The sequence below is a fragment of the Aotus nancymaae genome, unplaced genomic scaffold (genome assembly GCF_030222135.1).
Source record: "Aotus nancymaae isolate 86718 unplaced genomic scaffold, 86718_ANA_hifiasm-v0.15.2.pri h1tg000076l, whole genome shotgun sequence".
Classification (NCBI taxonomy): domain Eukaryota; kingdom Metazoa; phylum Chordata; class Mammalia; order Primates; family Aotidae; genus Aotus; species Aotus nancymaae.
Window position 1 is genome coordinate 22,729,327 of NW_026988491.1, and position 25,166 is coordinate 22,754,492.

Below are 25,166 nucleotides of genomic sequence, written 5' to 3' on the forward strand. Positions count from 1 at the left end.
CATCAGCATGACCCAGGAATCTTCTAGAAATGCAAAGAATGCTAAGTCCCCAAAAGCCCACACGAAGATGCCCCCCCCGGTCTGGAGAGAGTCAGTTTCTAGTCCATCTGGCACCGTTGTAAGCTCAGGGAGGGGAAGAGGTGTTGGTCTTGTTAAACACAGGACAGGGACCCACAGGCCGCATCTCAGCCTGGAGGAAGTGAGACGGCAGCCATTGTGTCCTGGAGCAAGGGCTCCTGGCACCTTGGACCCAGCAAGCCTCGGGAACACAGGGCCGAGCATGTCTTCAGGGCCTGCAGCCCTCACTCCGCTCACACGTCGAGTGTGCCCCTCACCACCTCCAGGGACCCGCACGTGTGGTGGCGCTGCCTGGGAACTCCGGATGTGGAATGCTGGTGCCCTGTGGGGTGTTGAATCCCAGGCAGGCTTTCCGGCTGCATGAAGGGAAGAGGCTCCAGGAAGGCATCTGTGGCCTCAGCCAGGCCGCCCTGTGGGGTGAAGTGGATGAGTGGCCTGGAGCGTGGCGTGCATCTTGTTGACCTGTCCTGTGCAGGGGGCAGTCAGGCCTGCTGGGTCCTGTGATCCCTGTCCCCCTGCTCCTCCCACCTGCGTTTCCTCCAGCCTGCCAGGGCCCCTTCCTTCTCATCCCTGCCCCGTCTCAGAGAGAAGCTGGGTTTTGGAAGGAGCTGCCCAGGAGGTGAGATGCGGCAGCCACCTGGCCCCCTCAGCATATTCCCCAGAAGGCTGCATGGGTGGAACGAGAGAAAGAAAAATAGGAGGCGTGGCCTGAATCCACCATGCAGGATAACGAGCTGGATTTATGGAAAAGGAAACACAATATGATTCCGTGAAACGGCTGTTGACAGAGGTTTGAGCTGTTTGTTCTGGTATATGAAATTGACAAACATCAAGGCCTACTAGGCTCCCACCTCCGCTTCGCAGGTGCTTGTCAAAAGGTGTACTGTTCCGGGCACCAATCTGGGGCATGGAGATTTCCAGATGAGGAGAATGTGCAGAAGGGCCTGGGAGGGACATCTGTGGCCACCATCTGCATTTCAAACGCCTCCCTAGAAACCCCGTGCTGATCCGCGAAGGAAGCGGGGTGGAAAAGCTGCCTCCATTGTTCCCAGAGAGAACAGGCCACATTTTAAAAAATTTAATTAAGACCTTAGATCAGGTTTGCGTAATTAAATTGCTGCTGTGAGTAAGCAGTGTGATAGATGAGATCCCCTTGGTGACATGAGGCGTGAGGCGAAATCGAGCCCCCCAGCCACTTCCTGGGTGATCCTGATGCTTTACATTCCACGCCTGCATCGCAGAGGCGAAAAACCTCTCACTCCCTGCATGGTTTTGTTTTTTAATCTCTGAAGAATGTTCTCTTCATGAGCACAAGGAAAGAGGAATGAAGCGTGGATGATTTCTGTGCTCTCAGGACACGTCTACACAGCCAACCAGCCGCAGACCTCGGGTGTCTACACTGTGATGCAGCAGCCCTTGACATTTCGGAAGGTTGCTAATGCAAAGCCAGACACTTCCCAGAGACCCCACACAGGCTAGAAAAACGGGCCATTTGCACAAGAAATCCTCCGTCGGCACTAATAGACACCTCACAGGATAGATTCGTAAGATGGGAAATGATTGTTTGGATGGTAATTTGCTTAGGGAAATTAAAAGGAGGGGGCAACCCTCACATTGGATTCAGTTTCGAATGAAAACAAGAGGATTGCATCTGGTTCTTTAAGGAGGGCATGCAGGTTCTGGGGGAGCAAGAGGAGGAGCTGCAGATGAGGGAGGAGGGAGGGCTGGAGAGAGGGAAGGATGGAGGACCAGAGAGCAGGAGGTGGAAAAGCCCTTGCAACCCAAAGGAGCAGAGAGCCTGAAAGCCGTCGGGTGCAGAGGAGCCTCCGCTGCGGTCTGAGTCCTCAACCCCGGGGCTTGTGGGCCATGTGGCCTTGAGGAGTCGATGGACACATCTCTGGGGAACAGGCAGAGAACAGGAGAAGTCAGTATAAGCCACCTGAGAGCTAGTGGGCAGAGAGACGCCTTTCTGAGGCACAGACCTAGAAGTGTCAGGCTGGGGAGAACCAGCTGGGGAGCCATCCAAGTCCCCCTCCTGGAGGGCTTCCGCTGCCCTTTCAGGCTGGGCCTGCCCCCAGGAGACCCCCAAGGTAAACTGAGGCCTCACTGAGCAGGAAGGACTTTCCTGTTAGGGCCACTCCAGCACAGTTGGCTTTGGAACGTGTGGAAAGGCTCAGACACCAATGCTGTGTGGATGCCGTCTGCTAGTGGGGCTGAATGGGAGACTCCTCACAGATGGAACCCAGAGCAAAGGATGGTTGATGTCATTCTCTGGACCATGCCAGGATGGGGAGCAGTCTCTGAGCCAGAACGGGGTCCCCGCCTCTCGTGGTTCTAACAAACATCTGTGGAAAGGAGCCGCGTTAAGCCTTGGAGACCCTCTCACCGGAAACACCTAGGCCAGCTGCTGGTTCCAAGGCCTCCCCATCTCAGGGACATTGGGAAGCTCAAAGGGTGGCTTGTCAGGCAGGCACAGGCTATGATTCCCCTGCCTGTGGGTAAATGAGCCGTTCAAGAGTTTCAGGGAAATTTGCTGTTTAGATGGATTAAACACTCACTCTGGAATAATACGTCAGAAAATCTTTTCATACCTAGCGCAAGCTGGCATTTTCCACTTCTCAACACATCCCCAGGCGCCCACCTACCCGTCTTCCCTGCTGGGTGCCCCTGCCCTCCTCCCTCTGTTGCTCAGGCCCTCCCATCCCCTTACACGCATAACCTTTCGAGAGCTCTGAGAATCAGGCGTTTGACATTTTTTGGCAGAGGATTCAAGTGCACAGGTCCACACTATGGCCGCAAATGTCTGCCCAGCAAATGAACTGGTTGGTGGAACAGCTGAATCTGTCTGAATAGATGTGGCCCCACCGTCCTCAAAAACCAGAGACCAGAGCCACCCCCTGAATTGTCACAGTGAAAAAGCAGTGCGAGGGAATCCGCAGCTCGCGCAGGAAACCGGTGGAGAATGTGAACCTGCCGGAAGGGTTCCTTCCCGGAGGGTGGGGGGTGGCCAGGGTCAGCTGGCCATGGAAGTGACCTCTCCATTTCCGAGGGCACCCTGTTCCAGGGTGATTTATGGTTGCATTATTCATAAATCTGTTCAGAGATGTAAACAGGGAGACTGTGCCTCCGTAAGATATTAATAACTTAATGAGTCTGCGCTATTTGTTTATGGAATGGATAATAGGGTCTCTGCAGGGGCCAGATATAATATTACAATCTGGTAATTCGATGACTGCTATTCAACACACACACAAATAGTACGAGTTTGAACAACTCAGTTCGGAGCCCTAGTGGTTTTATCACCAGAGCAGGTCTCTGCAGTGGCTCTCAGGAAACACTTCCCCGGCGCAGCAGTGACACCCAGGCCCAGGCCAGGCCGCGGAGAGCAGAGCTGGCCTGGTCTCCCTGCCCGTCCTCCCGGGGCCTCTCTCTCCCAGGACTCTCAGGCACCCGCCAGCCCTCGGTGCCACCCCATCCTGCTGTGCTCAGCCTCCATGAACCTGCCGGGGCCCCCACCTACCTCCCTCCTCGGGTCATTTCTCCCCGGCTGCCAGTGCTTGGCCCGTGGTCCGCTCCCCCTTCCTCCAAATACCTTTCATTCTCAGGACTCTCTGGCCTGCTCCCTGGGCCCCACTCTTTGGCTCCAACCCCAACTGTCCCCCAGCAGTCACGCATCGGAGGGAGGAGCCCCAGTACCCGCAGCTGAGACCTGAGGTGGAGGGAGGGTCTGAAGAGGCAGTTAAGATGAGTCATTAGGGAGGGCCCTGACCCAGGAGGGAGGTGTCCCACAGGAAGAGCTGATTTGGACACAGATGATCAGGGAGGGGGTGGAGATGGGCCCCCTCATCTGAACACAGATGAGCATGAACCTGGAGGGTGAAGCCTCAGGGAGAAGGTAGCCACCTGCACACCCGGGGAGAGGCCTGGCCCGTGTTCTCTCTCAGAAACAGCCAGCCCCACTGTTGGAAATAGATGCTCGGTGCTGCAAAGAAAAATCAGCACTGAGACAAAGGATCTTTCAGCAATGAAATTTTTACTTCCTGGACTGCAGGAAGGTGACCCTCACTAGCCATCTTACAACAACAGAGATGCTGGCTCCAGCATCTCTGTTGACTGGAGCCAGACCTCACAATCTAAACTAAATCCCGATTGGCTAATAACTTAAAACTTTTCTAAGCAGGTAAAAGAATGGAGAGCTGGGACGTGCCCGTAAGCATGTCCAGCACAGATATTTTGGTTAAAGTACAGGGACACAGAATGTACTACGTGTCTGTAAGTGTGGCGTGTCTAACAGCTACAGAGGATAGAGCTTCACAAAGAGTTATTAGCACACCTATAATTTAGCAAGAAAGGAAACTTAAAGGAACTTCTCTACGGCCCCAACCACGGAGACCAGGCTGGCATTGGCGCTGGGTACGGGGCCTCCCTGGGCCTCCCTGGGCCTCGACGCGCCCAGCCAGGCACTGTAGGACTCAGGGCTCTCCTTGGGGTCTGGTAATTGCATCAGTCAAACTAGGCGGGGCGGGTGGGGAACCAGGTGGCCTTGGTCCTGGCCCCTCCCAGGAGGAGAGACAGATGGGCCTGCAGCTCTGATGTGAGGGGTGGGAGATGGGAAGGGTCCCATCAGAGCGCTCTGCAGGCTGCCATGAGCATGAAGCAGCTTCACACCCAGAGGTTCTGTGCCTGGGTGTGGGGTAAGTGGGGCAGAGGGTGCCTGTCCTGCAGGGGGACAGGCAGGTTGAGTTAAATGACTCTGGGCCTTTTTCCTTCTGCGAGGGCAGGGGGTCAGCAGTCTGTCCCCAGCCTTCTGCCCACTGTCGAGCCGTCACCAGCCCCCTTTCCTCCCCCACTGCCACTGAAGAACCAGAGCTCAGCTGTGCACTGCACCCCATCCCCGCCAGTCTCAAGGGCTTGTCTCTGTATCCAGAGAGAAGGGCGACGGCTTCCTTCAATTATGTTCATCTGAAGTTAAGAAAAGAAAAATAAAGGGAAAAAAAAATACCCAGCCAGTCCCCATGACTCTCAGAATGACAAGGCTGCTTATGATTAAGCTCTGAAGATTCAAGATCCTTTATCCGCTCAGCTGCAGTGAGCAGCCTGGGAGGGGCCTTGTCAGTTGGGGCTGGCGACAGCCTCCTCCAGGCAGCACCCCCTCCTGATGCTGTGTACCCTCCTGCCAGGGCATGGAGGGTTTCTCATCTTGGCACTTCTGACGTTTGGGGCTGGGCCACTGCCACTGTGGGCGTCCTGATGCTCAGCTCACTCTTGCCTCCACCCACCAGACGCCAGTCACCCAGCAGCACCCCTGCCCCAAGTCTTAACACCAAGAATGCCCCAAACCCTGGCAAGCATCACGTGGAGCCACAGCCCCTGATCTAAGGCAGTCTCCCCATCCCAGGCCCAGCTGTCTTCTGGCCTCGTGTCCCTCTGTGCCTGTCTTCTCTGGGCTGAGTCTGGCTCCTGCACAGACACCCCTCTTTTCTTCCCCAGACTCAATTTCCCCATCTGTAAAATGAGGGTGATGACGTCCATCTTTCAGGACTAAGGTGTTGGTTAACTGAGACACTGACGCCCCTTCTGAACTGTAAGGAAAGGGTGCTTTGTGGGACTCTGCCCTTCTCATCATGAGACTGCACAGAGGCCCTCCTGGGTGCCGGATACACAGAGAGAATGGAGCGTCTCTGTCTTAAGGAATCTGAAGGCTCTGAGGCAGCATGACTCTCATGGTTATGAGGATCACGATTATCCCCCAATAGGCTGGGAGGGACCCAATGGCAGGATAAGGAAGACTGGCCGCTGGGGAGAACTCTGGCTGGGAGGGCAGCCTGGGCTGAGTCCAGGTTGGCTGCTGTGTCTCTGGGGATCTCCTGTTCTTCGGTGAGACCAGGCACTCATGGGATGGGACCAGGGCTTCCATGAGTCCCCCACCCCCATGGCTCCTCCAGTGCTGCTGTCTGAGGACCGTCCTCCTGAGCCCACCTCCTTCCACCTGTCTTTCCAGGACCCCTCCGGGCCGCCCGCCTGCCTGGTCACGTCGGGGCTCATTCTCCCTGAAGATGACTGTTGGGTTGTCTCTTTCCTGTTTATTTGTGAGCTGCAGTGTGAAACAGCTACTAATTCAGATTTTTACTGTGGATAAACAAATACAGAAAATTAACAGATGTGTTTTGCAGATGCACTCGGCAAAAATAACATCCGTCGTGATGGCAGGCGTGGAGGAGGGCGGAGCCGTGAGGAGGCCTGAGAGCCCAAACCCAACACCCACAGTGAGAAAGGGGCTCGGCAGAGACTGCAGAGAGGGCGGCAGAGCTTGACAGGGCCAGGTCAGCCTCCCGGACCAGGAGGCAGAGCTGGAGAGGGACAGAGGGCAGGAACACGTGGAGCCAAGAGGGGCAGAAGCCAGGGCCCTGGGTCGGACCAGGTGGCCATGAGTTCATCTGGAATCCAGCGTGGCAGAGACCCCAGGCTGGAGGTCCAGAAAGACTCTGTAGCAGAGGAAGTTGGACCAGAGCATGTGGATTTCAAAGTGCATCAGGAGGCCAAGGGCCTGCAGAGATTTGGACCTTAGGAATGGAATGGGGGCTAGAGCCCTAAAGGCAGGATGGAGGCCTCGGGGACACCCCAGACACAACTGGTCTTAGTGTCTGCCTCCCAATCCAAGATTCGGAGAAACCTCCAAGTTTCTCAAGTCCTCACAGCAATAGGACAGGGGTAGGCAGGGCAGGTCCCTGGAAAGGACTGCAGAGGAGAACCCAGCAGGTGCACCCCACAGCCCTGGTGCCTTTCTCAACGCCCCTCATTCACTGGAGCTGGTGTGAGGGTGTGAGTCTCTCTCTGATTCCTGAAGCTTAAAGAGTTCTGCCCAGAGCCCCTTCCCCGGGATGCTCACAGCAGGGGAGGCCTTATTCTGCTCTCTCCCTGCAGCTCCGGCCAGCACTGGTGGGAGGGGGCCCTGTGCTGGGCTCTTCCGACAGCCGGCCACAGGGTGCTGGAGGGGCCAGCCAGGGCCCAGGCTTGAACAGAGTCCAAGACCACATGCTACAGGCAACTCCACGGATTCACAGGGTTCTCACAGAAAGCTCAGAGCCAGGTCATGCTGCAGACACAAGCCCAGCTGTATTCAGAAGTGAGCGTCTTCTGCTCATTTATTTGGGTGTTTGCATATGGACTTTTCTTTCTTTCTTTTTTTTTTTTATTGAGACAGAGTCTCACTCTGTCATCCAGCTGGAATGCAGTGGCGCAATCTCGGCTTACTACAACACCTGGCTGCTGGGTTCAAGCGATTCTCCTGTCTCAGCCTCCTGAATAGCTGTAATCACCGGCACCCACCTCCACACCTGGCTGATGTTTGTATTTTTAGTTGAGATGGGGTTTTGCCATGTTGGCCAGGCTGGTCTTGAACTCCCAACCTCAGGTGATCCACCCGCCTTGGCCTCCCAAAGTGCTGGGATGACAGGCGTGTGCCCCCACTGTATTCTTATTCTATTTGTAAATATTTGTTATAGTTTCCTAACTTTAACAAGTAAGCTTGTGGAAGTTTCATCTTTCTCTCTTGCTGAAAACTTTTTAAAAGCCTTTTAGTTTCCCTTCTCTGGGTCATGGTTTCCAGAAACATCAGGTCTCTGTGTTTTCCCCAAAATATCTGAAGCCCTTTATCTTCACACACAGAGCATCACACACACACACGTATGTACATTTACACACACATGTGCATGCACACTCACAAACACATACATGTAGTCACATGCATTCCTTCATGTGTGTGCATTTGCAGCACACACTGGCACCCATGCACTATCTACCGTCACACACGTGTGCACACACACTAATTTATCCTCCGGAGCCCAGAAAACCGTCAGGAAAGCACTGAAGAAACCATCAATGAATGAATGAAGGGCAGGTCTTCCTCTGAATGTTCCTCTAAATGCAGGTATGGGCTTGGGGAGGAAACATTTGCACGAATTGTATTTCTCTCATGTGGAGGAGACACAGCCACCTGGGAATACTCCAATTTGCCTTTTCTTTCAGAAGAGACTGTCATGCAGAGGGAACTTTCTTCTAATCTAATTTCACCCCCAAATAAAATAAAAGACTCAAAGCATATGAGAGCTGGGAGAAAATGGCTTGGTCCAAGCCTGACATCCAGTGCCTGGGGAAAGAGAGGGGGAGGGGACAGTGGGGAAGGGGACCACGCTGCTCAAGGAGGGGACAGCGGGGAAGGGGACCACGCTCCTCAAGGCCTCTGTGCTGCCCAAGCAGCTAGGAATGGCAGAGTGGCCAGGAACGGGCAGGCACGTCCCTGTTTGGGGAGGCACCCCTGCTGGGGAGCTCCTTGAAGTCTGACCCGGCTCCAATGCAGGGTCCATTTATCACAAATACGGGAGTGGATTCTGGTCGCAGCAACCATGGCTCCCGGCTCTCCTCCTGGGTCTTGGGCTGTCGTGCCAAGATTTGCCTGTGACACTCAGACCCCCGGACAGGTGATGCCTCCACCTTCATCAGACAAAGCTACATCCAGCGCTTACCCAACCTGGGCAAAAACAATCACCTGGAGCCTGGGTTCTGGTGGGCGTCACAGGGGATGGCCCTGCCAGGTCCGCACCAGCCAGGTGGACAGAACCGGGAGCTGACAGACCCCACGCTGTGTGGCTGGGATGTGAGGGGCGTGTGTTGCACAGTTGTGATTGTGGGCGCCTGTGCAGCTCTGCACCCTCCTGTTTTCCTCAACATCATCTTGTGAACATTTGCACTTGGAAATTCTTCAGAAACACCACGCTGACAGCTGCTTAAGGCTGTGTAGAGTACAGATGATTCTGATTAATGGCTCTTCTTCATCTGATGAGAATTGACTGTTTCCTTCCATAGACTTATGAGGTAGGAAAAGTGAGGGGAAGACAGATGGGGGAGAAGCCTACGCTGTCTTTGGGAACATCAGTCCCAGAAGGACGGGACAGATACGTGAGTGGACAAATCAGTGCACACGTTACTCTTTTGTCCGAGACCTGTTACAAGAAGATAAGACAGGATCACGAAGCGGAGATAAACCAGAGGGCGTCAGGCCGACAGCCATTATCTCCTGGTGAGTATTGACGGGTTAATACTTCCTAAAACATCTGAGTGCATCTCAGATTATGTCCTCAAGATAAATTCCTAGATGTGATATTACTGGCAGAGAAGTATGAGTATTTTATTTTATTTTTATTTTTTTGGAGATAGAGTCTTGCTCTGTCGTCCAGGCTGGAGTACAGTGGCACCATCTCAGCTCGCAGCAACCTCTGCCTCCTGGGTTCAAGCAATTCTGTGCCTCAGCCTCTCAAATACCTGGGATTATAGGCGCATGCCACCACACTCAGCTAATTTTGTAGAGACAGGGTTTCACCATGTTGGCCAGGCTGGTCTTGAACTCTGGACCTAAGGTGATCCGCCCACCGTGGCCTCCCAAAGTGCTGGGGTTCTAGGTGTGAGCCACCACGCCTGGCCATATGGTTCTTAACAGACATCCTTCAGGCGACTCTCACACCTGTGCACCCTCTGGAGCTCACTTCCGGGAGTGCGCTAGCTCACCTGAACATCTGCCTTCTGTTTCGACCCCGTCCTGTGGATTTCCCTGCACTTTGCTTTACACAAGGACCCAAACCACCCACTGCAGTCCCTGCAATAGGAACGTGGATCCACCTTCTCCGGTGAGCCCCTGTCCTCCACAGGGCCAGGCAGGCTGGAAACACACTCACATGTTTCTAAGCCCACACGTTTAAATCCCCATGAGATCCATGGGTTCTGATGCATTAATGATAATGTCACTGATACCAGGAGACTTTGCCTCAGAAGCTGAGGCTGGCCCATTTTTCATTAAATAATGTAATTTGTTGCATTGGTATGCAAGGACAAATAGCGCTGTCGAGCTGAAAGCCTGGAAAAAAGTAATACAGTGTTGTTATTCACGGGCTGAAGCCACGCTTGGAGAATATTCCTCATTCTGACTTAAATGTATCTTCTGCCCACTCAAAGCAAATGCAATTTTGCTTTTTATGACTATGGGTTATTTACATGGAAAAAGTTTAAATAAGGCCTGTAATACTAACAGCCACTGCTCCCCACAGTGTGGCAACGGAGGGGTTGCCAGGGTCAGGTCTGTGCAGAGGCCTCCGGAGGCCCCAGAGGGAAGGAGAAAAACAGAGTGAAGAGAGCCAGGAATGCCTGTCCCACTTGGTCAGGCAGGGAGCCCTGTGAGGGCAGAGGCAGAACCCCTCAGCCACCTCCCTTCCCTCTGTCCCTCCTTCCCTCTCTCCCTCCCTTTTCCCTTCCTTCCCTGCTTCCTTCCCTCCTTCCTTCCTTCCCTCCTTCCCTCCTTCCCTCCTTCCTTCCTTCTTCCCTCCCTCCCTCCTTCTTTCCTTCCTTCCCTCCCTCCCTCCTTCCCTTCTTCCTTCTTCCCTCCTTCCTTCTTCCCTCCTTCCTTCCCTCCTTCCTTCCTTCCCGCCTTCTTTCCTTCCTTCCTTCCCTCCCTCCCTCCTTTCTTCCTTCCTTTCCTCCCTCCCTCCTTCCTTCCTTCCTTCCCTCCCTCCTTCCTTCCCTCCCTCCCTCCCTCACTCCTTCACTCCTTCCTTCCTTCCCTCCTTTCCTCCTTCCCTCCTTTTCTCCTTCTCTCCTTCCTTCCTCCCTCTCTCCCTCCCTCCTTCCTTCCTTCCCTCCTTCCTTCCTTCCCTCCTTCCTTCCTTCCTTCCTTCCCTCCCTCCCTTGATTCTGTTATCAGGGACCTCCCTCCCTCCTTCCCTCCCTCCCTCCTTCCCTCCCTCCCTTCCTTCCCTCCTTCCTTCCTTCCTTCCCTCCTTTCCTCCTTCCCTCCTTCCTTCCTTCCTCCCTCCCTCCTTCCTTCCTTCCCTCCCTCCTTCCTTCCTTGCTTCCCTCTCTCCCTCCCTCCCTCCCTCCTTCCTTCCCTCCCTCCCTCCTTCCCTCCCTCCCTCCTTCCTTCCTTCCTTCTCTCTTCTCCTTTTGGAGGACATTTGGATAGTTTTCCAATATTTTACTGTTAAAAACATAATTCCATGAACATCTTTATCTTGCCTTTGGGCTTGCGTTTGAGAGTGTTTCTAGGATATACCCCAGGGCTTCTCAACAGTGGTGAGGGGGAGCTGCCTAGGATGAGTCCTGGCCTGCAGGCAGCAGCTCCCAGGGTGGCTGTGAGTCACACTGGCCCAGCTTCCCCTCTGCCCAGGCAGGCACCCCACTGTAGTCCTGGCAAAAAGCTAGTACCAAGGCTTAAAAGCGGCAATGTATATGGACCCCTCATGGAAACCAAAGCATGGGGAGAACGTTTCTTCCCCACCTCCCCTGACTCTGTTCTACCCTCCCACAAGACATTGGCCAACAACACTTTTAGAAGATGCAGACGCCTGTCTTCCTGACTTCCATGCCTCATGGAACACTACCACCTGGACACTTTCTGTTTGAAGTGAGGGGGATCCAGAGTCCTTCGCTCCTCCCTGCCAAGCGTGCCCAGGCTGGCGTGTGCTGACCAGCGGCCCCAGAGGGCTGGGGGTGGCTCTGGCTGCAGGAGTGGCAGGTAGGGCAGTGAGGCCCACCGAGGGGCCCTGCTTCTCCCAGTGCCTCCCTCCCCTGCCAGGGATGGAGACCTTCTATGCCTGACAGCCCAATCCTGGCTCCTAAAAATTTACACCATTCATCATAAATTCCCACAACTAATTTTTTTTCCCTTAAATAAGCATTGAAATTTATGGGTGATCATGGAAATCTCTCATCGCATGTGAGTCAGAGCCACAAAAATGATGAAGCAGGAATTCTAATTTTTAATGAAAGAGCTGACCCAGGCTGAGTCATAAAAGATCAGATGCTGTCGTGTCTCTCTGTCTCCGGGTGCACCCGTTCCTTCTTACTCTGGTGAGGAGTGGTCTCGAGTCTGTGATTCTGTTATCAGCAACCGTGAGCTCTGTGCTTCTCTGTGGAGCCCACTGCTGAGCCAGCTGAGGCACCAGGAGGTGCAGAACAAGGGGCCCTGGGTCCTTGTCTCAGTGTCCCATGCTGTCCTACCTGATAGATGGGCTGTAGAAGACCTTGACACACCTAGGCCTGTCCCTGGAGCACAGTAGGTATTCAGCCCCCTGAGCTGAGCAACATGCCTGCACCGCAAGCCCAGAGCACTGCCCACAGCACAGAGGACAGGGAGAATCAACTCGTGCTCCCAGCCATTTCTTCCTCAGCTTGGCCCTCTCCACCCTGCTCTTGCCAGCTATCGAGATGGTGAGGTCTTTGTGGCCAGAGATCTCTGCCAAGGCTCCTACAGCAGAGCTTTCATATCAGATATGGAGTAGGTGCTACACGCATATCGGGAAACCACGTGAGGGCAGGACTTTCTCAGCCCTGGTTGGAACCCGGCCTCCACACTCACTGCTCCAAGAATCACTTAACTTCTCTACACCTCTATTTCCTCACTGAAAGATTGGGGTCACAAAGCCCATACAGGGTCGCTTCTGGGATGTAGTGAAACAGTATGGACGGAGGCCCGCCCCTCATCAGTGCCGTCCTTAGCAGCTTCCCTCTGCGTGTTCCGTGTGCCTGCACGCGAGCCTTGCTTTCAGATGTTAGCAGGGATTTTCTCTAGCTGAATAATCCACTGGACCACTGAATATGGACGCGGAGAAAGTCAGCATGTTCCCTAATCTCAGTACCACTGAACAGGAATTTAGATGGATATGGGGTACTCAGGAAGTCCTTCATGACCATGTAAAGAAATGGACATGGACAAATCCACAGATTCACTGAATAATATGGAGCTGAATTAGGTGTACAGCAAAGCCCTCATTTTCCAGGGTACTGAAAGCCAATATCTACAGAGATTGGATCACTTGCCCAAGATGGTCAGGAAGAGAGCAGCAGAGTCAGTGCTGGGCTGGCCACGGGAATCCCACAGGACTCCCAACATCTGAGACAGCCCAAGCGATAAAGAAAATTCACTTTTAAAGATGATCAGGTCATGGACACTTCAGTCAAGATTTGGAACAGGCAGCCAGCTTCCTTTCTAACCCCAAACTCCATGGTCAGCAAATAAACACCCATGTATTGGCATCCTCTGTTTCCAGCTCTTCTGCAGACACCATGCAGCCCAGACAACTGTGTTTTGCCCTACAGCCTGACAACAGCCTGCTTTCCCATGATGCTCTGCTCTACAGCCTGACCACAGCCTTCCTTCCCATGATGCTCTGCTCTGCAGTCTGACCACAGCCTTCCTTCCCATGATCCTCTGCTCTACACTCTGACAACAGTCTTCCTTCCCATGACATTCTGCCCAACAGCTGACAAGAGTCTTCCTTCCCATAATACTGTGCCCAACAACCAACAGCCTGCCATCCCATGATGCTCTGCCCCACAGCCAACAGCCACACCTCCCTTGGCACCAGGATTTGCCCCCAGTTTGACAATAGCCTTCCTTCCCAGCATGCCTTGCCCCGGCCTGGTTAGTGCTGTTCGCACCCACGTGAGGGTGGCGTCCGTGCTGCCCATGCCCTGGTGGTGAGTTCAGTCAGCCACAGAGGCAGCAGCTGTGTGGGACGCGTGTCTGTGTGTGGCTCTGCTGTTCACCAGCTGTGTCCCTCTGGGCCTCAGGTGGCCTTTCAGAGTGTAGGCGAGGCCAACGGCTCTGCTCTCAGAAGGCCGTGGCAGGCAGGGTCCGCTGGTGACCGAGGAATACGCACAGTGGAGACCTGGCCTGGAGCTCGGACGCATAGAGGAAGCCAGACTCTTCCCAGACATGGCAGAGACCAGCCTCCTTGGGTGGCGAGGATTTTCTGGGAATGGGCCCAGAAGCAATCCAGGACGAGGGAGCACTCCTTCTCCCCGGGGCTGAAGGCAGCTGGCACCTGGAAGCCGGAAATTCAAGGCTGAGAAGGTTCTCCTGAGTGGGGAGCTTGCCTGGACCAGCCGGCTTTCCAGGCGCAGAAGTCAGTGAGTGCAAAGGAGGAGCAAGAAGTGCTGGGTGTTCTCAGGAAACCGCGTTCACTGCCCTCCCCGAGACCTCCACAGCGCGGCGCTCTCTTCGGGGGTGGGGGGTGCTGCCATGACAGCCTTGCGAGGGGAGAGGGCTGGGTGGCTGGAGGAGGGTGGCAAGACTGACCAGCACCCCTGCCTGCTGCTGCCTGTGACAATTTGCTCAAGATTGTGTGATGAAATTTCATTAACCACCACACTTATTTTTGTCTTCTCTGTCTATTCTGGGAAGCAGATTCTTAGATCAGCAATTAGAAATGTCAGTGGGGCTTTTGAGAAGGCAGGTAATTTGCCAAGTCCATAATTGAGAATAGTAATCAAATTCGTTGACAACTTCAATGATACTAAAATGGTAATTAATTGTAAATTTCTGATGGAATATATATTTATCTATTTTTGCACTTTTTACTGATTAGCAACAAGCTCTGGTATATTTGTTCTTTTTTAAATCTGATTTCTATAGTTAGCTTTTTTGTGTGTTTTCTTTTATTTTTTTTCCACTGAAAGTTTCCTGTGAAAGAGAGAATTCACTTAAGAATAAACTTCAGGGCCGGGTGTGGTGGCTCACACCTGTAATCCCGGCACTTTGGGAGTCTGAGGTGGGTGGATCACCTGAGGTCAGGAGTTCGAGACCAGCCTGATCAACATGGTAAAACCCCGTGTCTCCTAAATACAAAAAATCACTTGGGCATGGTGGCACATGCCTGTAATCCCAGCTACTTGGGAAACTGAGGCAGGAGAATCACTTGAACCCAGGAGACAGAGGTTGCAGTGAGCCAGGATAGGGCCATTGCTCTCAAGCCTGGGCAACAAGAGTGAAATTCCGTCTCAAAAAAACAAAGACAAAAGAATAGACTTCAGATCAACTCACTCCCTAGTGTCTGCTTAGTGGGAACGGTGGAAACGGTCTCCTGGGCCTCAGAAGCAGGTATGGGAGGGGGGAGAGAAGGGCCAAAGGCCCTCAGCAGTGAGACACACCCAGCACATCCGGGCAGGAGGCTGAGTAAGGGACGGGGCACTCACGGAGTGCTGGCCAGCAGGCTTGCTCGTGAGCACCTGCTGTTGGCACTGGAAGACCTGGGTCCTGGACGTGCATTTAGCCTGCCCATGCTGCCCACCATTTACTCAAGGCAGGACACTTCCAGGATGATGAAACCACATCTCAGCTGGAGCATGAGTCGGCTCTGGCACTAATGACAAAAGACTGCAGCCTGGGAGGCTTTAACACAGCCTGAGATCACCTGACCTCAGGTGATCCGCCCATCTCAGCCTCCCAAAGTGCTGGGATTATGGGTGTGAGCCACCATGCCCCATCCTGAAGTTTATTCTTAAGTGGATTCTCTCTTTCACAGGAAACTTTCAGTGGAAAAAAAATAAATAAATAAAAGCAAAGCAGCGGTGGCTGACAGCGTCCTCCCCTTTCCTCATATCCCCTTCGCAGCATGGCTTCTGTGATGCAGGCGGCCGAGGAAGACCCAGCAGCCGTGCCCAGAGCTGCATCCTGGAGTCTGTCTTTCAGGACCTCCATCCCCTTCGGGTGTCCCTCGAGGACCTGGCGCTCTTTGAGAACGGTCTCTTAGCAGCTTCTCGTGGGTGCCCACCGCCCTCATGGGGGCAGAGTTTGCTTGTCAGGACCACTGCCAGGGCTGACAGGAGGAAGTGGTGGCATCAGAAGCCGAGGCTGCCCTGGGATTTGCCACTGCGATCACACTGGGAGTGGTCCCGTGGCCCCTGCCTGTCACCCCTTCTCACAGATGGGAGCCGCGGGTGGTGCTCGTGAGTGATAGAGGCAGTTAAGTCCAGTGCCCAAAGGTTAACGGTTCTTCTTTGGGAACTGGACGAGACTGGGCCCGCATAACGTGATTCTGATGTGGTTTTGATGAGTACCAATGAGGTGGCACTAGGGGTGGCATTAGGGGTGGCATTAGGGTCAAGAACGAGCACTGCTTCCCGCTCTCCGTTCTCCTGGCTCCTGGCTTCCAGCACCCACCCGAGCACCCCGGGGACCACGGTGGCAGGAGCGGCGATCTCTGCCCCTTTCCAGGGCACAGTCTCTGCTGAGTCTTATCTTCAGCATTGTAAGTTGGGAATGTGCTCTCAATCTACATTTTAATTATATCTTCAAATCAAATCCTGTCTTTTGCTTCCCAACAAGTCAATGGCACAAATTTTCTCCCTCTACCACGCAGCCCTCAATCTGCTGTCTTCATCAGCCCATGGATTACCCACAGCAGTCAAACTCTTCCGGCAAAGGCATTGACAGAGGAACTGAAACAGAACAGTGAACAAAGTTTAAGAAATTTGGAATAACAGACTTTCTGCTGGAAAAAAAAATATCTATTTGCACTTATCAAGATATGCCATTGCCTCAAGTAATGAGAACAACCTGCTCACAGCACCAAGCTCTGCCTTCCGGGGCTTGGAGAATCCTCTCCATTCTGAGGGAAGATTCCAACAGTTACCCAAACCCTAGGGCACTGAGAAGGTTCAGACCTCACCTTCTCCTGGGCTGCCTGGGGTCCGGCCCCTGGTCTGTGTACACAGAGCCCTGCTTGCAGGGAGTGGAACTTCCTCCAACGGGCCATCCTCGGGTGTGAGCTGATGAGCCCCAGAGGAGGCGTGAGAGATGGCACGTGTAGCCCCCAGACTGCATCTGCATCCTGTGGTGACGGCCTGTGCCTCAGGGCGGGGCAGAGCAGGGACTGAGGAGAGAGGGGCCTCCCAGGAGCCCAAGAAGCACGGAGTCCAGGCCAGGCCAGCTTTCCAGGCGCAGATGTCAGTGAGTGCAAAGGAGGAAGCAGGAAGGGCTGGGTGCTCTTGGGAACCAATTCACTGCCCTGCCTGTGACCTCCAAAGCAAGGCCCTCCCTCAGGTGGGTGGTGCTACCTTGAGACTCGTGGGAGGGAGAGGGCTGTGTGGGACAACTCTTACTAGTGGTGGCCGGAGGAGGGTGGCAAGGCCAAAGCATCAAGTGCAATGAGGACGGAAGGGCACATGCCCCCTCCCCGTGTGTGCAAAGCACACAGCTGAGACCAGGCCAGGCAGCCTGAGACCACAGGGCCACTGCTCTGGCAGACCCAGAGACGGGCTGTGTAGCACAGTTCTCAACATTTAAAACACAGAATGCTGTGGCTGGTCCTCTTGAGGGTGGGACATCCCGTGAGTACCCCCAGAAGCAGCTAGATAAGATGTGAGAGAACAGGAGCTCTGAGAGAGTGGAAGGGGCAAGAGCCAGGGACATTTGGGTCCTTCCTGGTAATGTGGCCCATCCCCATGTCCGTAGACCAGAGGGAGGTGGCGAGCTGTCCCGCCGGCAGCTGGCACACTTTCCTTCTCCTTTAGCCTAGAAAGCGTGTCACTGGCCTCTGCTGAGCTCCCTGTGCCTCCACCCCAGAACCGCACCCTTCATCATGTGAAATCAGGGCACCAGCCATATTTATCACTATGGACCAAACGCAAGATGGGCGCAGCAGAAGGGGTGGTGGATGCAGGCCAGGAAGTTAGGCCCTCATCCTGCCGCCAAGAGGTGCCCCTGCTAAGCCCCTGCCTCCCCATGTCTCCCACGTAGAAAGTGGGGCATCCGGTCCCTTGGCTCCGAGCAGGGTGGGCCATCCAGCAGCCATTTCTGCACCTCCAAGTCCCTGATCACCACAGTAAGACCTCACGCCCCCACCACGGCGCAACATGACCTAAATCCAATTGATAAGATGTAAAACATTGCCTCCCCCACCTTCTGCGCACAGCGGGTCAAAAGTAGGTGAGGTTCATTGCATTACTTGGCATAAACATGATTTTAATAATTACCATGGGCCAGAACCCGCGCCTGCTCTTGAATAATGAGCACTGAATTCTATTATAGTTCAGGATTAAATATCTTCCAGCTCAGTTCCTGCAGCAGGCTGGCGAGGCAGCGTCCGTGGCCCAGAGCGTGCCTCCATGGTGCATACGGCCCAAGATGAAAAATCCCCGCTGCTATTCTCAGCCCCGCATAACATATCATTTTGCAGCCATATACAGCTGCATCTGAATTGTATTCTGTATTTTGTAATCAAGAAGATTTGCTTGAATTTGTTATAATTTTAGGTGGTTTTCTTGTTCACTGAAGATAATAATTATTCTCTACCTGAGGACACATATTAGTCTTACAACATCTTCACATTGGAAACAGTTTATTTATAGTTCTTATCTGCACCATCAATATCAGGAAGCTTTAATCTCTGCACATGTTGGTGAGCTGAGCCCAGCACCCCAGCCACGAGCAGGGCGGGAGCTCAGAGACCACTCCCAGCCGGTCTCCCAGAGCCTCTTCCTCTTGCCAACAGGGACAGTGAGGCACCCGGAGGTTAATTGGCTCGCCTGAGCTTACCTGAATAATTTAAGGCCCTTTGGTAACACACATTAACTCTGCACTTCAAACATCTCCCCCCTGGCCCCCACAAGTATATTTCACTGGTCAGTTTGCTTCAACAACTCACATGTGAGGGAGACAGAGAAGAGAAGTGCCTTCCCTGTGACCTTCTCAAGTGCAGGTGTTAAGTCGCAGGGTACCAGACGCTTGTGTTAGGAAAATCCAGAGCTCCCCACACCCCACAGAAGCAGCCAACAGAGAATTACATCCGTGGTGTGGGTTTAGAAAGCAGACTTCAGAGAGTTCTCCAGAGAAATTGTGTGGAAGGATGGTTATTTGAGATGTTCGTGATGTGAAGAATATTCGTACACACACACACACACGCGCGCGCCCGCGCGCGAGAGAAAGCGAAACTCCCTCCGATCTGACGTTGCCTCATGATGTTGATGCTACAGTCATAAAACCTAAACAATTTCAATACACTATCCTGTTTGATCCCTCCAAAACAAAACCGTATGTGGTAGAGAGACAGGTATTATGATTACTATTTCTCAAGAAAAACAAGAGAGATCCGTGGAGCTGAGAATTCACTCCCCAACACTGGCTGGGGTCTGTGGGGTGTGACCACATCTCCTGGTCTTGGCTCCATTGTTCTTTTCTTGGGGCCTCATCTCCCGCACCCCAGGAGGGTTTCCAGGGTCAGGTGCCTAAAGTCCTACCATCGGAAGCACCCTGTATCTTGCCATTTATTCGGATGTTATCTATTCTACATATAAGTCTTATACGTTGCTGACTAAATGTACCCTTAGGTATTATAGAAAGTTAAATCATTATGATGAATAGATTTTCTGTCCATCGCCACTTGAAACTGGATAGTTCTGAAAGAATTGTTATCATCCTGTTCCTCAATTGACCTCTGCCCCAGCGACACCGCCACATTTGCGGGTGGAATTCACGGCGTCTTCAGCCTTTTGGGTTTCTAGGGATACAACCGTATCCTGCGTCAGTGAGGGAGTCTTTTCGTTGTTAATTACATATCTGAGAACATTGCAACCAGATTCCTCATGGATATTTTAGCAGACTGGACAAAGTGATCTTAAACTGCACGTAGAAGATAGACCCTCCAGGAACTGCTATTTGTTTAAGTATAAATAGCTCCTTCCATCAAGACGATGCGGTGTTTCCACACATAGACGAGAACGATCAATGGCACCTGACAAAATGCCCACACTCACTGTAATGGCCACTTTTACGCGTCAACCTGGCTGGGCCAGAGGAGCCAGTTACTCAGCCTAACTCGAACCTGCGTGTCACTGCAGAGGGGTTTCGTAAATGTGGCTCACGCCTCCTACCGACGGGCTTTAAGTAAGGGAGATGACCCTCAATAATGTGGGTGGAACTCACTCAATCAGCTGAAGGCCTTAAGAGCAGAAACTGAGATTTCCTGCAGAAGAAATTCTGCCTCAAAACAGCAGCACTGACTCTGCCTGAGTCTCCAGACTGCCAGCCTGTCCTACATATTTTAGACTCACTAAGCCCCAGGATCACATGAGCCAATTCCTTAAAATAAACCTCTTTCCCTACCTCAAATTTTCTGAATCAGTTCTCTAATCAGATTAGATTTCAAAGCCCTAATGACTCCATTCCGGGGATGAAGCGTCTGTAACACAATGTGGCAACAGAGATGATCCCACCACCAGTGCTCCTCATCTAACACGCAGAAAAGCCAAGGTTCTGGGAGGCCATTTATTTGGTGCCTCAGAACGTTTTTGTCAAACTAAAGAACATAAGGAGATTGGCTGGTTCTCCTAATTGTGCTCAGCAAAGTAGGAGGAAAAAAAAACAAAAGGGATGAGCTCGGGGATTAGAATTCCCAGCACAAGCACCCCGTAAGTGCCCTGAAACTGTCTGGTCCCACCCTGAAGGAAGCCCTTCTCTCCTGTTGCTGCAGAGCTGAGGTTTCTGAAAACCAAACCGAGCATCTCATCATACAAGTGGATGAATGGCGACCAAAACTGAATTTCCACCTTCGTAGGGAGGGTGTGGATTGGAGGGCAGTGCTGAATGCCTCCAGAACCCCCCACCCATCTTTGCTTCCAGACCCATAACTAGGCTCAAGTCCCAGAAGAAGCCGAAAGGTCAGGGACTCATGCACGAGTGTGACCTGTGAGAAGGTGCACTACAGATTTTTTTTTTTTTTTTTTTTTTTTTTTTTTTAAATGGAGTCTTGCTCTGTCGCCCAGGCTGGAGTGCAGTGGTGTGATCTCAGCTCACTGCAACCTCTGCCTCCTGGGTTCAAGTGATTCTCCTGCCTCAGCCTCCTGAGTAGCTGGGATTACAGGCGCTCGCCACTACCCCTGGCTACTTTTTCCTATGTTTAGCAGAAACGGGGTTTCACCATGTTGGCCAGGCTGGTCTTGAACTCCTGACCCCAGGTAATCAGTCTGCCTTGGCCTCCCAAAGTGCTGGGATTACAGGCATGAGCCACCACGTCTGGCCACACTGTAATTTAAAAACACCTACATGTTTCCAATTTATAGGGACAGAAATCTCAGGACTAAGTGTGGAAATGGACATTGAGAATATGGGATAATGGAGGAAGGAAAAGAAATTCGGGCTGCATTTGTCGATATAGGCTTGCTAAGCAGAAATTCTCAATTCAGTGCCGTAGCTCGGAGGTGGGGGGCGGGGGAGGGGTGTGGAGGGGCTCTAACCATTTGTTGGGCTGGTTGCATGAAGCATGAACCACAGAGTGGAAGCTGGAAATGCTGGACTGATCTTGATTTACTGTAGAGCAAGGGATTCGAAGGCCTGGAGGGACTGGAGCATGACAGTAGATTTATCAGTAAGACCTGCTCTCACCCTGGGAGGGCCCAGAGGCTCTGCCTTTGCCTGTGGCCACGAAAAATACTCACGTGCAGGGCGCCCTGGCTTTACAGAAGTGCCCTGTTGTCACTGCCTTCTGTAGCTCAGATATTACTGTGGGAAACGCTGCCACTGAATTGGGATCCAAAAATGCAGTGGGGGTCACTGGCCCCTCTGGGGGGCCAAGGGGCAGCATGTCACAGCCAGAGAACAAGGGGGCGTGGCTGTGGCGATGGACAGCAGAGTCACCGCAGCCACTAGGATAGTCTGACTTGCAGAGACCTTGTGTTTGTTGGTGGATTGTGGAAACAGAATTAGATGGGGCTGCGGGGGCAGGTGCGGTGGCTCATATCAGCACTTTGGAAGGCCAAGACGGGAAAATCACTTGAGGTCAGGAGTTCAAGACCAGCCTGGCCAACATGGCAAAACCCTGTCTCTACTAAAAATACAAAAATTAGCTGGAGGTGATGGATGCCTGTAATTCCAAATACTTGGGAGGCTGAGGCAGGAGAATCGTTTGAACCCAGGAGGCAGAGGTTGCAGTGAGCTGAGATTGCACCATTGCATTCCAATCTGGGCAACAAGAGCGAAACTTCATCTCAAATAAATAAATAAATAAATAAATAAGAAGTAGATGGGCAGTCTATTAGGATTTTACTTGACCTAAGTGGAAACGTTCCAGGTCAAGTGAACAAAAACGTAACTTGGATCACTCAGTCACAGACAGCCCCTCGATCAATTTCCAGCCTTGAGCCAGTTCACAAACACAACATCTTTTGAATAAAGGGGAGGGCTGTTCCACTTGGGGATGGACCCAGCTACGCTGCCACAAATGTACAGTCAGTTTTTCTCCCAGCCTTCCCCAAAGGGTCTGTGGTCTTTCACTGGAGTAGATGTACATTGGAGGAAAGAAACTAATGAGAGCTTTGGTGGTGGGCTCTGGATGCGGACTCTAAGCTGACATTAATTCCAGGGACCCCAGAGCTCACTGTCACCCTCTAGGCCGAGTCGGGGATTCTGGAGGTCAGGTGGTCAGTATCAGTAAGACCTGCTCTCTTTTTAGGATTGGGAGCAAAGCCCCGCCGTCCCTTATCAGTGCTGTCCTTTTGAGAAGCAGCTGTTGGCCTGCTGCTGGGTGGCCTTAGCACAGACGGAGCACTTAACCAGGAGCCACCCAGTTGCCATGTGATCTGAGCTGCCCATCATGAACTGGGTGTTATCTGACCCACCCAGCCACAAAGTTGAGCATGCACACCAGGGACCAGCTCACATGGTAACTGGGTGGCCCCAGGTTTTGCTCATGTCCCTCTCACGGCAGGCCTGGTGGGTCCCTCAACCCATCCTGTGGTTATTTTCCTAGTTCCAGATGCATAGTTGGAACAGATGCCCTCGACACCTGGAGGCTGTCCCTGCAGGTTCCCTGAGCTGTGTCGTGAGGAATGTTACGGTGGGAATGGTCAGTGGAAGCCACTAGAACAGCCTCTGCCCAGGCCCGTAGGAAACAGAAAGCAATACTGCAAGCCTGGGAGGACTGCGGCGATCGGTGCCGCCCTCAGGGACTTGCAGGCTGCAGGGGTGGTGGGTCCTGCCGCGTCTTCACTGCAGTTTATTTGGCCTGTGCAGAAGACAGCTGGATCCTGAAGCATGGCACTGGCTTATCAAGTCACTTAACCAAGCGGTGAGTCCGCCTGCCACTGCTGTACCAGATGTGGTTTCACTGCTTGAGCTCATGGATGCATCCTCTGGTCCCTGGTGTGCATGCCCAGCTTTGTGGCTGGGTGGGTCAGATAACACCCAGTTCATGATGGGCAGCTCAGGTCACATGGTAACTGGGTGGCTCCTGGTTAAGTGTTCCCTCTGTGCCAAGGCCCAGCAGCAGGCCTAGAGCTGATTCTCGAAAGGAGAGAGGGATGATGGGGGATGGTAGGGCTTTGCTCCCGAATCCTAGAAGATCCTGCACTGTGAGTCACCTCTGGGGCCTGCCAAAGGCTCCACACACAGCCCTGCCTGCCCCTCAAGCAACACTGGGTCTGCTGGGTCTTATGGCCCAAGTGGCAGAGAGCCTGATGTGCGAATGTCTTACCTATAAGTCACGAGTAATTACTACTTTGTGCTCACTGGGTCTCATCAGCATCAAGTCATCCATGGAATGAACTGGTGTGAGTGCTGGTCAAAGTGGAAGGTGACTGAGATGCTAAGAACTCACTTCTGACAGAGGCTGGAGAGTTGATGGACCGCTGGGGAGGACAGGGAAGGGGCCTAGCTGGCCTTGCCAGCTGAAAGCGAACTGCCTTATGGACGGGGATGGAGAGAAGGCATTTGCCAGATCAGTATCTGCATACCAGGGCTCCTGAACAGTGCCCATGGTGCCAGGGAGGAAGGCTGTGCTTTGGCTGAGAAACATAGACTCCCACTCCCCAAGGCCCCCCAGCAATGGCCACCATGGAATGTCACTTGGGATAAACCTGGAAGATTCTTCAAGGGCAGCGAGAAGACGAAGAAGAAAGCCCAGCTCAGAGGAGAAGACTGGGCATCCCCTGCCCCCCGTGGCCACCCTGCAGCCCCCACTGAGGAGCACAGGGAGAAGGTCACTTTGAGGCGAGTCTGGAGGGAAGTTCTCAGTCTGGGCAAGTGTTTGTTTGTTTGTTTAGACGGAGTCTCACTTTGTCAGCCAGGCTGGAGTGCAGTGGCGTGAGATCTCAGCTCATTGCAACCTCCACCACCCGGGTTCAAGCAATTCTCTTGCCTCAGCCTCCCAAAGTGCTGGGATTACAGGCGTGAGTCATTGTGCCCGGTCTAGGTTTTTGACATCTAGCAGCAACCAGAAGATTTGAGATGTGCTCAGGACCTCCGTGGGACAGGGAAGGGTGTGGGCAGAACTCCTCATTTACTCTCAGCTTTGAGAACAAATGAACCTGCTCTGCCGTCTCCACCGAGGCTGCCTTCTCTGCTCCTGGAATAAACTCGTTGGTCTGTGATGGATTATCCATCTAAATATACTACAGGATTTGATTTCTTATTTAAATTTTATTGAAGATTTTTGAATCCGAATTTAGAAATGAAATTAACATGTAATTTGTTCTTCCTTTACTATCGTTATCAATCTTTGGCATTAAACTTTCCATCTTTTGGTGTGATCTGGAATGGTTTAAATATCACAGGAATTAAAGAATAACCAGAATACAGTTCAGAAATCGTTAACTCCAGGAGTCATTTTTATTAGATAATTTTTAAAACAGTCCCAAGCTCCACTGTGACCAGAGTCTTCCAGATAGAAAGAACTTAGGGCACAAAATCAAGGTCAGAAGTGGCTGCAGCAAGAAAGGCTGGGAGAGAGGAGCTGGGCAGACACTAGGACGGGGAATTTTCACTCCTCATTTTATAGGCATATCTATGTTATTTTGTTAAAATTATTTCAGATATAAGACAAGAATATAAAGGAGATAATAAACACCCTCTTGCCCACCACCTAGCTTTAGAAATCAAAATATGATTTACTTAAGAAATTCTCACATCAGCTTTGTATTGCGCCATCGAGAACGGATCTGAGGGCCAGCTCTCTGGGTGTTCACAAGCAGGGCACATCCATGGGCCCAAATTGAGGATCACGAGCCAGAACCTAATCACCCCCAGGAGTCCCTGATGCTCCCCTCACCCAAAGGGAGGCTCCAATCTTCCCTGTCATGCCCTCTTATCCTCCATGTGAATGGAATCAGAGTCCCTTTTTGCCGATGTGATGTTTGTGGGGTTCCTCCAGGGATGACGTGTGCATGACCTCGTGACCCCTGCACTCCCGTTGTGTGTGACTGGGTCGTGTGAAACGTCTGGCGTATGCACTCATTCTCTGGATGAGCAGGCAGCAGGCTCCAACTGGGCA